Source organism: Mauremys reevesii, linkage group 4 (assembly GCF_016161935.1).
Source record: "Mauremys reevesii isolate NIE-2019 linkage group 4, ASM1616193v1, whole genome shotgun sequence".
Classification (NCBI taxonomy): domain Eukaryota; kingdom Metazoa; phylum Chordata; order Testudines; family Geoemydidae; genus Mauremys; species Mauremys reevesii.
Window position 1 is genome coordinate 19,127,455 of NC_052626.1, and position 15,535 is coordinate 19,142,989.

The window sequence follows — 15,535 nt, forward strand, 5'->3', positions numbered from 1 at the left end:
TTTTCTTCAAGTGGTTTTTATGATCAGAATAGCCAAAATGTAATTTTGACTCTTCCATAATAAACTGTTTACAGCTATGATCATTATTTCTAATTTACTACTGAAACAATCACTTGCTAGATAGAGTGGCCCTATAATCTTTCAATTTATCACATACATTTTGGCTAACAGCAGACTGCCTGCAGTAAATATCCAGCTCGAAACAAAGGTACAAATGATCAATAGATCAGTTTCACTAATATTGATGACTATATATGGTAAGATTTATAAGATATGGTGTAAAGAAGCTGCATTACTTTATTGACTACGCATCAATAGCTGACATACTGTATATGTGTCTGAGTTTCAGTTGTGTGTATGTATGAGATAACAATGATTATTAGTGAAAATAATCTGATATATCGCTATCTACCTCCCAAGTGGAGATAACTGGTTTCCGCTCTTTTATGAAATCCTCTCTGGCAAAGAGAGTATCTTGTTTTTCTCCCATAATAAGAGATTTCAGTTAGTTAGTTGTCTATCTCCATAAACACTCCCAAAACACACCAAAGGGACATCTTGTTTCAAATCAGACTTGCGGTGCATGTCCATTCATAGCTCCAAAACAGTATTGCAATTCATCTGTCTCATCTGTCTAAAATTAACCTGAATGTTCAGGTTTTTATTGCCTAATTGCCAAGTCAACCATCAATACATTTATAGGAGAAAAACTATATTGCTGCTTTGAACCTGAGTGGACCAAGTTTGGACAATTTATGAGGAGGAAAGCACCCAGGGCAAAGAACTGCTCAGGGAGAGAAGGTTGTATTTGCTCATAGAGCAACTTTTACATGCTCTTTTTCAACATGAAACAGCATCATGTTAAAAAAAAATTAAAACCACTATAGAGCCATTGTATGGCCTCCAAGTCAGTAAGAGATCAAGAAATGCATTTCTGCATGTGTATATGGAACACAAGTTCCTTCCTGTCTCTTACAATGTCCTTCAACAAGAGATATTACCATGGGAGGGGACTTTCATACTTTCCTGTCCAGTAAGCCGTCTGCTAGGATTACATGTTTTTCCTCTTTCAGTAAACATTTCTTCACATGCATCTGCTGTGTATGTAGCATTATACAGGGAACAAAAAGCATGAGCATGCAGCGAGGTTGCTGAGGGTTATGTTTGACCAGCACTGAGTCATCAGTAGGGTTACTGAGTATGAGGCTTTCTTGTTCACCTTCCAGCAAAGTGAATGGCATGGCAGGCTGACAAGAATGCAATGCCTAGCACATGCGAGAGGTTTCGGACCCTGTGAGAGAGAGAGAGCCAAAGCAGGTGACAGTCAGAAGCCTTTCTGTGCCTGTGGTGATCCTCTGCTCTCTATTTCTTTTAAGGTTCACCCCCCTGCTCAGCACTTTCTGAAAATCAAGCCCTTCTAAAGTGTCTTGTTGGGGACTCAAAAACTGAGGCAACCAAAATCACTAGTCTCCTATGAAAATCTTGTGTTTACTCATCCCTGACACAGTCTTAGAACTGCATTGTCCTGTCCACACTAGCAATGGAAGGTGTGTTACTGCACAGACATGCCTCACCCTGGCAGACAGAACAGTTACACTGGTAGCATGGCTGGAACCAAAGCCTAAACTAACCTATTTGCATTCCTAGCCAAATGTAAATCACTCACTGCACCTGTTGAGGGTGGAGGAGTGGGTGTAGAGAAGAGGATTCTATTAATTTTTATATTCTCGGCATTGCCTTCTTTCATCTTGCTAGACTGCGATTCAGCGATCCAGACAATCAGCTCTCCCACCCCTGCAGCTGATAATGCGCTTGTAGCAGGGATTCAAGAACAGCACATCTTCCATTCAGAACTAAAAATGCTCCGCAGGTAGTCAAGATGCTGAAATAAATGCTGTCATTTTATCCCTACCGCTCCACTGCTACCCCTTCCCTCTCCTCTACCTTCCAACTCAATCCCAACACGTGATATGACACCATGGATTCAGGCTTTGATTCCAGTGCTGACATTCAGGTTTATTTTTTAATCATTTGTTTGATTTACAAAGTAAAGGCATACTTCTACTTAATTCTGCATACTTGGGCAATACTAAAAATTAAGTATCAGAGGGGTAGCCGTGTTAGTCTGGATCTGTAAAAAGCGACAAAGAGTCCTATGCCACCTTACAGACTAACAGAAGTATTGGAGCGTAAGCTTTCATGGGTGAATACCCACTTCATCAGACACATGAGGTATTCACCCACCAAAGCTTATGCTCCTATGAAAATTAACTCGCTATTCCTATGGACAAAGGCAGTGTGATTTTTAAAAAAGCCATGAGTGGAGCAAATATACTATTACAAGTGCCATTTACAGAGACGGGGAGAAAGTTCTAGTGGCTATAGCTCAGGATAGGAAGGCAAGAGTTTTGGATTCTATTTCCAGCTCTGGCACAATGACTTCCATGCGACATCTGGTAGCATCTTTTTGTTCTGTGTTTGTATAGAACCTAACACAAAGGGGTCCTGGTCCATGACGGGGGCTCCTAAGCACTACCACAATACAAATAAGTATAATAATTAATAATACCTATGCCTAGGCCTTAAGTGTTCATTCTTCCTTCTTCCAACACCCTACAACTCAATTATCTTTTATATTTTAATTTTCTCTGTCCGTCTTCATCAGGCAGCTGAGCTGAATGGCCACACAAGCCTTCTCAGACTACTCAGCCCAATCAAAGAATAGCTCAATTAACCCAATGTCGAGCTCTCTCTAGCACTTCTTACCCAAACAGCCTTTGATAGTGTAACTGGCAATCAAGACCATTAGGGCCAGATTTGTAAAGGTATTTAGGTGCCTAAAGGTATGGATAGGCTGCTGGTGGGATTTGCAAAAGCACCTTCGTGCCTTACTCCCATTAGGCCCTTTCACCACTGCTGGCTGGCTGTGATGGTTATCCATTCTTTCACTGACTCACCGTCCAAGATTTCATCTCATCAGTCTTACCCACTCTTCAGTAGCAGCAATAGTCTGACCATTCCATCATCCAGACCCCTCCACATCTGCACGTACTTCATACATTACTCAGAATGTCACTCTGTTGGAGTCAGTCAGTAGTCATGATTCCTATCTGGTAGTAATTCACCTATTTCTTCATAAAGCCAGATTAACTGTCTATAACCCTACAGCCCAAAACTGTATTCAAAGGTCATTGCTTGGGCTGCATTCAAAACTTAAGATAATAGCAGATTTCTGGTTGCTCAAGTGTGCATCCTATGCACTGAATGAGGCAGGGGTTCTGTGGAAAAAATAGTATGTGATCATGTAGTTCAAGACTGTATCACAATGCATATGATTACGGTTACGTGGGAACTGTAAATTTGTTATTACCTAACTTGAATTTGCAAATGGTTGGCTTTGCAAACCTAAACACCACTCTTGTAACTTAGTTTTTGTATATAATTTCATAGAGCTTTTTTTGTGTCTGTGTTTTGTTTGTTTTGTTGTGTTTTGTTTTAAAGGAAAATGATAAAAGTAAATTCCATTATGTGCAATTGTAGCAACCCTTCAGCATGCATTTTCTGGAAGACTGCTACCACTTGCGCAACAGTGCAATTATATTCACTGGCAGCTGGAGAAGGCTGTTATCCCAGAAGAGGGATGGACACCTCAGTCCAGCGGCAGGGTACAAGGGTACTCAAGGAGGGGGAGCCCAGCCAAGTTCTTTTTCTTAGCCCCCTCCTAGGACTTGGAGGAGAACCTGCTCTGGGTGGTGCCCACACAGAGTGCCAGAAAGGGGGCCATGTGGTAGGTGGTTTATGGGAAAAGAAGGAAAGTCCAGTCAGTGATCTTTCACACACACACACACACACACACACACACACACCAGGAAGTGTGACATGCCCACACATCGGGGAATGGGTCACTGAGACCATATGCTAGGTCCTGGATGAGACCAACTCAACTATCTTCCTTCCTATCCCCCACTCTACTACAGCGGCAATCCGAAGTGTTTCCACTATAGCAGTCCTGCTGCTTTGGTGGTGGTCTAAACCCAGTAATTGGGATGTTTTGTGTTCCATTGTTATATTGGCAGGCTGCCAAGGTTTTTCCTGAGGAATGAACGTGAGAGAAGGGAAATGGTGCTTTTTAACAATTTATATCTCAGCAGAAGCTGAACAGGATTTCAGGGCGGAAAGAAAGCACTTCTGCAGCCTGAGGAGAAGGCCCTTGCTGAATATTAAAAGCCTGCTGCAAACAATGGAGGCATAGGAGGTTGTTGTTGTTTTTTTTAAGAAAAGGTCACTAGAATTGTTTATAAAGGAAAATGTTAGACAACCTAAAGATAGGGTTCACTACCAGCTCCCCCTAAAACACACATGCACACACAGACACACACAGCTGAACATCTAGAAAATGACAGCGTTTTAAGGCTCTCTCTCACTTACAATTTCTTTTTCATCCATCTCTTATTTTACTCATCTCTAATAAGATCCAGTCTGGGTAATAGTAACTCGCAGTGAAGCCATGCTGTGTACCAAATGCAAATTATAATACTCTGAATGAAATGTTTGAAAACACTTCACCTAAAGTTGTAGCTTCTGCTGATAAAAATCATTATCAAAGAAGGAATTCAAAATAATAGCATGAAATGTTGCTGGTTCATGTTGTCCCCCATACTTTACAGCAGTATTATTGGCTAGCAAAGCAGAACTGAGGATGAAAAAAAAATCATGAGCTAGCTCATGACATTGCGAAGCAGGAAGCACAGAATTAGCACAATTCCCACTGTCTGTCTGCCACTCTTTTGCCAGAGGGAGATTAGCCTGTCTCCGATCCCAGATTTAGAGAGGTTGGTGCATCCATCAGGTTAACCAGCTACCACTAACAAATGTGACAGGCACCAATCAGGAGACTGAAAAACACGTTAGTGCAAAGTTATGCATCAATCGGGCTATGAGTCCAAATCTGTGATGCCAGAGCACTTATGCCTCAGGAGGGAAGATTAGGACTCTATCCAGTGACTAGGCCTGATGTTATCTGTGTGTCTATCTGGTTGTAAACAGTATTGCTCCAGAAAGAAGCATTAGATTACTATCCACCTTGTCACACACAGGCAAGCCTGATTAATATGAATGCAGTGGGATACTGGGATGCAAGCAAATTCTCCAAACCTTTGAACATATTTATTCCTGAATTAGATAGTACAAGTGACTGGAGCGCTCAGAAATGTAAAGGTTTATTGCCTCATAATGGAATAAAAGGATTACTTTAGATTAGGTCTGCAGACTCTTATTGTAAAATATCATTGCATTTTAATAATTGATCCTAATGGAATATGCTATATGATCTGTGTGAGGTTCATACAGTATGTACTCCTGAGTGATTGTTGACTGGTGGAGAGCTGTCTTGGAGACCTGATCTGACCTCTTATTTGCCTATCTGTCGTGCAGTTTTAGGTTGTTAAAAACTAAAGAAAGAGATGAATCAAATGAGAGTCAAGCCAAGTCTTTAATTCATCTAATTCTCATGTCATTACAAAATGCTCATCAGAAGGCAGATTTGATCAGCTCAGCAGGTTCCTAAGACATCTAAAATCAAACCATAAACAGCACACCCAGGGCTTTTATCTCTATAACAGGTAATGAATCCCATTTTCCCCTTGTAATGGAAAAACAGCCTCTTACGACAAATGCAAAGGAGGTCTGAAATAGTGATGAGTTCAGTTCCAACTGGCATGCAAAAGTTTTGATACCGCTGAGATCCTCAGATTGCATAGGTGACAAATATGGCAGACAGACAATGTAGATAGATATGATAAGGTTGTATCTGTCTATCCATCCACACATGTATAATGTACTGTAAGTCTGTCTATCTATCTGAACTTCTTGAGACAATAAAACTGGACTAGAAATCCCACCAGGACTGGCTTTCCCACAAGGCTGCCACTTCCAATATTCATACATTTTCAAATTTTGGTAAAGAGCTGTTCAAATTTTACAAGAGAGGAACATTTCACAGAGGTTCTTAGATTTTCTGATCTGTTTCATCCCCTCCTTTGTCTGAATCTTGATTTCCACATTCCTGTTCGCCCTGGCAGGATCCCATAGAGCCCAATGTGTCAGCCAGACATTTCCTTCAACCCTTAAATGAGACCACCATGCCAGTCTAATAGAAGGAATTTGTGAAATATTTTCCCACCATTATCATCAGCCAAATCAGCAAACCTGCCTTCCACTTCTGTCCTGTTAAAAAGAACTTGACAAGTAGTGATGCAGAAAATAAATGAGGGACATTTTGCTCCTTCTAACAAGATTTTTAAACATTAAAACTTGACCCCTGTTTACCACCTACTTCACCAGCATTGGTTTCATTAAGCTGTGAACATTTTTCTTTCATAACAATTTACATATGTAATTACTACAAGTACTTCATGAATTGTTTGCATAAGGCTTTATGTAAATACTAATTATCAGTAATTAAAAAACCACAGCTATTAGGAAGATACTAATAGGACTAAAATGCTGCTTAGGAAGCAACTAATGTTTGTCTAGGCAAAATTAAACATCAAATAACTTTCTATCTATGTAATTATTTTATGTGACTCATCATATGCTATAGGAGACAACGATACTTACACACACACATACAGAGAAAGAGAGAGAAAGCTGAATGTCTGGAATGTTGAAAAATTTGTTCTTCTCAGAATTAGGTAAGAAGCAGAGAACATTTGAAGGCCTAGTTTTACAGATGCAGAAATGTACCAGATGCTCTTTGTCTTTTTCTGTGCCATGTTAAAATAATACACTTGCAGACTGGTGTTTAGCTAAGTTAATTCTCCAGGTTGTAACATGCACTGGGATTCTGTCTTACTCCAAACAAATGGAAGTATATTCCTTTGTTTGTCTGTGGAGCAGAAATAAAATGTAAAATTGAATCATGTTGGCCTCTTATTTTTATATCATCTCTAATACGACCATTGATCATCTTTGCTGTACTTTTAATTGTTGAGGTTTAATTGTCTGTTTTCTTAACGTGTTTCAGCATCCATGCACTAGGAGTAAATGTTTTGCCCCATTGAGGCCAAAAGGAGTTTTGCTATTGATTTCAGTGGGGTCACAATCTCACCATACGAGTCTGAGCCACAGTCCATTGAAGTCAATAGGAGTCTTTTCACTGACTTCAATGGACTTTGGATCAGCCCTTAGGTGTAGACTACTTAAAGTTAACCAGCTTTCTAAAACCAGATACAAAAATAAACATGCAATGCATATGCATTGTGCTTCAAACAAAAAGTTTGCTTCCCACATTATCTACTGCTGTGGGGAAAGGCTAAAATCCATTAGGTAAATGAGAAAAGAGCAGAGGGCAATGATTTTCCAAGGGGTATGAAATGGATTTCTGCTCTCGACATGCAGGCTCCATCTCACTCAAACTTGTCACTGCAGAAGGGCAGTAGGAATTTGCCTGGAGCAAAATCCCACTGCTGAATTTTGCCTCTGACAAAAATAACTATGTAGCTCTCCTAATGCTGCTTTTTGATATAATGTTCAGATTATGTGTATTTAATGAACACTGCAGCATTGTCAACAGAAATCAGATGTTATGGGGCTACTGAGCTTTATCTTCGGAGTTCCATCCAGAATTCATTTTCAAACAGGATTTTTTATCCATTTATGTGGGGTTTATTTCTCCTTCTCCCTTTGCCGCTTCAGGCCCTGGTCTTGACCCATAGTCCATGTAAAAACCCTACCCCTCCCCAACATCAATAATCTTTGGATCATGCCCTCAAAGTATGTTGTGATTAAGGCTCTGAATCTTCCCCTTTATCATTGTGACCATTTTCTGAGAGGCCTGTGCTTTTCTCAGCTTGCATTGAAAAGGTCTTCGTGGGCCAATAAGCCAAACCTAACGATGAGTCAAATTAGAATAATGAGGCTCTCATGGTCAATTCTTGACATTTACTCCCCAAGACCAGCAGCAAGACTTTCTCAGCTAAGGACCTTCCTGTGGAATTTATACCCTCAGTGGTCCAACTCTAGCAAGCTTAAAGGCTGGCTGGGCGAGAGATTTATTTTACTTTAATTTTATAGACTGACAGAGTTTAAGGCCAGAAGATACCACCAGCTCATCTAGGCTGCCCTCTGGATTATTACAGGCCACCAAACACCGCCAAGCACTGGCCCACTAAACCCAACAGCCAGAGGTAGACCAGAGGAGACTAAATTACTCTGTGCCACAGGCAAAGAATGGAGGGACTGAGGACCAATGTCCGAGGCCACTGGCATGACAGGGAATTAAGTGACATACACCCAGATGATCCTAGCCAGTGACCCATTCTCCACACTGCAGAGGAAGCAGAAAACCCCCACGGTCAATGCCAATCTGACTGGGGGGGGGGCGGATTCCTTCCTGAGCCCACATATAGTGATCAGTGGGCTATAATTTTGCTTTTAGTTGGTTCATTCCTGACAAAATAGTTGTTAAGATTTCAAGAGGTAGCAGCATCCTTTGAAAGGGCTCCACATAAGGTAGCATTTGGTGTGTTACTCTATATTTTCTGGCTTTCGGCCAAATCCTGCCCTCAGCTATATATGCATAATTCCCATTGACTTGAATGGGGACTTTATGCACAAATCTGAGAGTACAATTTGGCCTGTTGCAAATAAGTCCCTAGCTGCTGTGGTGCCATTCAGCACTATACAACTCAATAAAATAAGTTAATGTCTATTCAGTATGCAGTACTGGTGTTCAGAAGTCTTCCTGTACAGAAGTCCTTGCATCTACAGATTGTTTATTCAGAACATTTTCTCAATTATGAGTAGAAGTTTTCCTTTCTCCCCCCTCCCTTTGCTTCAGCAAAGCATGAAATCGATATTTGTCAAAAGATAATTGGTTCATTGCTGCATCTAGGTGTAACGAATGATATTTTGTTCAGTCTGCTAAATGAATGACATAGTACAGTGTTTTTAAAACTTTGGGTCATGACCCAGTACTGGGTCACAGCATGTCAGGCACTGGGTCGCTCTGGTCAGCATCACCAACCAGGACGTTAAAAGTCCCATCCACGGTGCTGCCCAGCTAAGGCAAGCTAGTGCCTACCTGTTTCGACACTGTGCTGTGCCCCAGAAGCAGCCAGCAGTGGGTCCAGCTTCTAGGCGGGTGGGCCACGGGGATCTGCGCATTGCCCCCACCCTGAACACTGATTCCACACTCCCATTTCTGGGGTTCCCAGCCAATGGGAAATTGTGGGGCAGTGCCTGTGGGCAAGAGTTGCGAGAAGCCGTTTGCACACCTGTCCTTAGGAACCGGACCTGCTGCTGGCCACTTCCAAGGCTTAGCACGGTCCGTGGCGCCAGGACAGGCAGAAAACCTGCCTCTGCACCCCGGCTGCACTGCTGACCGGGAGCCACTGCAGGTAAATCCATGCTGCAACTCAAAGCTCCAATCCCCTGACCCAGCCCTGAGGCCCCCCAAACCCCGAACCCCTTCCTGTACTCCAAACCCCTCATCCCTGGCCCCACCCTAGAGCCTGCATCCTCAACCCAGAGCCCTGACCCCCTCCCACACCTCAATCCCCTATCCCAGCCCAGAGCCCCCTCCCACATCCTGAACCCCTCATTCCCTGCCCGCCCCCATCCCCAGCTCCATTGGGTCACAGGCATCAACAATTTTCTTCAACTCGGTCCCCAGAAAAAAAGTTTGAAAACCACATAGTATGCAACCGGTCTCCAGCTATTTTGGGACCAACAGACCCAATGAGATTACTCACATGCTTAAAGTTAGCCACGTGCTTAAGCACAGTGCTGAGGCATGACTTCAGATGGTTGTTTATTCTAATTTTGGTTGACTTTATTTCCAAAGCAGTACCTGGTACTGCACCGACAAATAACACAGGCTCAGCCCTGAGGTTAGAGTCTAAGGCCCCAGTCCCGCATGGTCAGATCTCTGCGCCCGTGGGATCAGCTTGCGGGACTGAGGGCTAAGTTTGGACCGGACGCAATGTTAAGACAACATTAGAGCACAGGGTTTAGAAGAAAGGAAGGACATGGTTTCTGATGGCATATGCTTTGATTTTCTCCCATTGTCTTCAGTGAGCTTTGGATCATGCCCTTAATTGTTCCTGTTTTCTGGCGGAAGTGCTAGGAGTACGCTGCCCTCTGTCAGGACTCTGTGTTGAATCATATGATCAAAGATGAAATATGAAAGTAACCCAGCCTATGTAAGCACACCACAAAAGGCAACATTTAAGCCATAATTTAATCACATCAATAACAGCCAGCCATGATGCAGACAAGCCCTTTATTCTAAAAGAACCTGGAAGGCTCAGACCACTGTTAACAGGACATAGAGCCTTTTAACATAGGTCAATAGCCACAGAAAGCCGTTGCCATCTGACGGCTGTGCTGTGGCTTGTGCAAAATACATTTGGTGGTCAGTTAATTTCCCATTAAAGTGATGCTTCCAACACACACACAAAAATGCCACCGGTCACTAACAGCTCTCTGGGGAGCCAAGGAGTGCAGGTGCACTGAGCTGGAGCTGTCTGAGGGGTGATCTTCCCACGTCAGAGCTGAAGCATTCTGATGGGAGGGCATGAGGCAGCTTGCACTGCTACTACCGAGGCTGTACCTGTTCCATGAATAAGAAGAGGATTTTGGTCTCTCTAGGGTTGCAAGTGAAGCTGCTTTTAGGAAGTCTGAATTCACAAGCACAAACACAGAGATGGCCCGTACCTTCCGATAGTGGGGGGGGGGGGCAGAGTGAGGACAGTGACTTCAGCAGATGTTACTGAGCATGCTCAGGACAAGCCAAGCAGTAAATCTGGGGGCACGTGACCCCATGTGCCCCCCCCCATGTGTCACCTCTACACAAACATAATAATGAGTAGAACCTCATTCTCCTCCCAGTTATGCCACTTGAACACTCATATGACTTCCCTGACTGCAGTGGAATGACTTCCGATTTGCCCCCATGTAAGAAGAGAATCAGAGCAAAAGAGATCATTTTTACATAAAATGCAGAAAATTACAGCCTACAAAATATATGCACACAGTCATAGTGGAGACCCCAATTTTGATTTGTCTGGTAGCAACAGAACTGTAGAAAATGACCAGACTTTCTCTATGCCTTTCCTGATACAAAGAGCAAATGGATCCTTTCCATATGAATTACTAGGTTTTTTTTACAGTTAGAGAGCAAGAAAGTGCAGAAGTAACATTTGCAAGGGAGAGAGCACAGTGTGTTTCTCCTCTAGTGTATGTTACACTGACTCTTTCCATAATGGCTGCTGAACTCTGCACTCAAGTATAATTTTTAGAAATGCAAAGATGCATTGTGCTGCAAACAAAAGTTATCATAGTTTTATAGCAATATTCATCCCACTCACTATGTGGATTTTAACTAGAGCTGGTTTAAACATTTTTTTGGTCATAATTTTATTTGGGTGAAATATGCTGTTTTGTCAAAGCTGAATGTTTTCACAAAATTTAATTGTGAAGGTTTTTGGGTCTGGAGAGGGCAAGTGGATGACTGACTGACTTTGTAGCTGGGTAGCTATGACCCTAGTCTGGTATTTAGGCAACCCAGCTTCAAGTCCTTCCTCTACCTGATTTGGTGTGGTCTGGGATGGAAATCTATACTCTGAATCAAGCAGGCAGACAGTTGAACCTGAATCCTTGTACCCCAGGCTTCTGCTCTAACCACCAGCCTAAAGAGACACAGACACCCCTTCCCAACCCAGTTCTATGTTCACAAACATGTTCAAAAGGTTTTGGTTTTGTTCCAAAGCAGAATGAAAACAAATTTCAAACCTTCAAAGTTGCTGCAAAACCGAATTGTCATCCACTGGTCAGCTCTGATTGTAATACTGAAGTACAAAACTCACAAGGGCTGGATGTATGGATCAGGAAAGCACCCGAAAGATTGAGTGTTTATCCAAACTTTATTCCAATTCTGTAAAGATCTGTAAAACTGGGCTGGAAACATGACAAAACAGGATTCCAACCCCCCCATGAGATTGCTGGCATTTCCAGCTTCTGGTTGGGCTGTAAAAAAAACGATGAGATCACCCTTTCCTGTGAGATTAGTCCTCCTTTTGGTCTTGTCAGAACCTGGACATGAGATTTAAAATGGGGGATGCTGGGAATTCATCAGACTTATTTTTGGAATCTGAACAAAGGTTCAGTTTAGCTTTAAGTTCCTATTTTTGGCAAAAGTGTATGCGGTGGGTGGGGGTTGATTTTATATGAATATGCTAGTTCATCCCTCATAGTTACACTGTTGAATATGAATGAAACCAATTTGAAATTAACAAATGTTACCAATTACAGTGGTAATTGCCTTGTGCTGAGTAAACTCGGAAATAAGCGACTTGTGTTATCAGGAGTGCTTTGACCAGCAACAGCAGCCTGAGAATGTATTTATGTATAAGCCATTCATCTCCACTGCCTCCCCCTAAATTACAATTAGAAGTTAAGTAACTAGGATGTGGTGCACACACCCAAAGCAGAAGCAAGTGCCTGCAGTTGCAGCTAATAAAGGCAAGTCTCTCTGAAGCTATCAGCAATCATGGCCAGACGAGCTGATGACTCCCCCAGGGGAGGAATAAGAATTGATTTCTCTTGGAATTAGGCTTATTCTTCTACTCAAAGATAGAGAAGAACAGCAGACAAGGAATAAAATTGGGAGTTTTTTTTTTTAATCAGTTTTAAGCACCAAAATGTATTTTAAAAAATCATTCTACTGACCGGAGTATTATGATGTTATTCCAGAAAAAGTTTAATAATAATTAATACAACATAGGGCTCAGTTTTTCTCCCTTGCTCATGAGCTAGGGGCATCTTTCTTCAGTCTTTCCACAGCTCTGAAGAGAAGACTAGGAGAGAGGGCCAGTGCACTGGGCTCCATATCAGATCCTTAAGAGACGTGACCTGAGGATTGTGGAAGGTATTTGGTTATGTTGTTATCAGCAACAAGAGCTTTCTGGTTGCAGGAAAATGGCCTGACATGAGGAATTCTTTTGTAGTAAGCCAACAGTTTTGGGGGTGCGGGGTGCAAAAGATGCACCAAGCAAGGTCTCCACTCTCTGTCATTGTCCTAGTGAGGGTTGAAAAGACTCCCACTGAGTTCAGTGGAGCTGGAAGAAGTTCATAGTCTTTAGCGTATCTTCTTCTATGGTGATCAATTTAAAGACTGAACTCTGTCCTTGAAACTGAGCCCAGGGAAATGGCATGTGCTTGGTGACTGGAGGGTTTAACAGCCACACAGAGCAATACGTGTGGTTCTATTCCACCATATTTCAGATAATCAGCATGACTCCCCCTTTTCTGTATGGGCTCTGCAATGTGCAGTCAGATATCCATGCTTAAGGGGATAAAGTCCAAATACTACCCACCTAAAAAAAAGGTTAGCGTTGGCAATCCGGGACATTGCAAAGAATAATGAGGTTCCTGTGCTTCTGCAGCTAAGTTCCCAACAAGGAGTAGTATGGTAATGGGAGTCTAGGAAAGAACGCTACATCATGCCTTCCCACTCCTAGCAGGAAAGCACATTTCTGCTGCAAAATGGCTTTGTGGGCATCTCTGTTGTTTGTATCTCACTGATGCCATATCAAATGTTCAGCCTAGAAATTAAGGGCATGATTTTCCACTCTTCCAACACAGCATTCTCGCCAGGCTCCCTCTTACCTGAACATGCCACTTACACGGGGGATAGCAGCATAGAAGTTGTGAGAGCAGGCGAGCAAGATTAAAGGATGCTTTGCACCACCGAATTGGCGTGAAGCAGATTTAAAAGGAATCTAGCCCCCAAACCTGGCTTTGATCTAAATTCTTCAGATATTTTTTCCCATTAAAAAGTGCCCTTTTTATTCAATTCAGAAATGCTTCATGGAAATATTTTGATTTTTACAATTTGTTGTGAAATGATTATAAAAAATATTTAAAAATGTGTGAAAATGCTTTAGTATGTTTTTTGTTTGTTTTCAGAATAAGAAATGTTTGGATTTTTTTTTTTTTTTAGGATAGGTAACATATCTGGAAAGCAGTGCCTGTGGGAATCGCAATATAATAAATCTTTGGGGCATCTGTTCTTATCTAGGATTTCCTGTGCAAGTGTAAATGTGCTTCAGCAATTGTGTATCAAGGTGAGGGTGTGTAGTCCATATAGAAAATGAGAACCTACTAATGCTACTCTCTAATGGAGTTGTTCTTTTAGCTCAAGTGGTAGAGGGCCATGATGGGTAGTGTTATCTCAACACAGGGAGTGTGACTGAGGCACATTAAACCGAAAACAAATATATTCAGTAAAAAGCCTTCCTTAAATCGGAATTAATGTTCTGTAGCAATACCTCATCACACTCCAGAATGAAGAAGGTGACACCTGAAAATAATAGTCTTTCAGAACAAGAGAATACACCCAACATCACACTGAACAATCATTAGAAAACAAGGAAATATATTAGTTAAGTAATGCTCCCCACATACCACTCATCATTCACTCTGCCCCCGTTAGGGCAGGGAAGGCAAAATCTGCACCACTACGAGGCAGGAAATGCAGAGTTAAAGTAATGTTCCCTACACAACCAACCAGAGAGTATGATGAAAATGGCACAGGAGCCAGCTTCACCAGTAGAGCTGGCTGGAAAATATTTTTTTTTCCCCCAAGGGAATAATTTCCATCCACAATTTTACCGTTGAGAAATAATAGTTTTCCCATGGAAAGTTTCAAAAAAATAGGGATCTGGAAAACCCTGCATTTCCTCACCTTCTGACTGTTTTCTAGCCTTTGCCAGTTGGAACAATTGCTTTTAGCAGAAATGCTATTTTCTTTCTGCAAGAGCTCTGAGAGAAAGTAACACTTTCACCTTTAGATGTTAAGGAAACACTTAAAAGTGAAAGTGTAATCTTTAAAAATGAAAGTATCACTTTTCACCTTTTTAAAAAAACACATTCTCACTTTTCTAGGGGAGGAGGGGGAAAAGTAAAGAAGAGGGTAGGCATTTTTCCACCGCTTGCAAAAATTCACTTTTCCCCCACTCCAAATGATGTAATTTTCAAAAGCACTTTGAATTTTTTTTTGACCAGCTCTAACCATCTGCTGGACACTTCCCAGGGTTGGGAGTGTCTCCAGTTCAGGGTTCTCAGCTTGTCTGTTCCCTTTATGCCACAGAAAATCTGCTTCTGAGACTTGTGTCTTTTGTATTAATCTTCTCATGTTATACAAGCCACGTGTCTTTTCTGCAGGTGCCATTTGTACATTTCAACCTAATCCTAACCTAAACAAATAATTCCCATTGACTTAAATTGGAGTTTGTCATATGAAACAATAATTTGAGCAGTCGAGGCTTGCCTTTTTAAGTATATACGCAAAGGACCTGCATTGTTTGGGGGAAGGGAGTATAAAATCATCCCAAAATTCTGCCCACTGAAAATCAAAACATGGCCTCAGTTTGTGTCACCAAATTCTAAATGTTTAATATTTAACAGATAGCTGTGGGCATTGTTGATGTTACAATATATTATTTCATTTCAAATCATAACAGATGAGTGATCT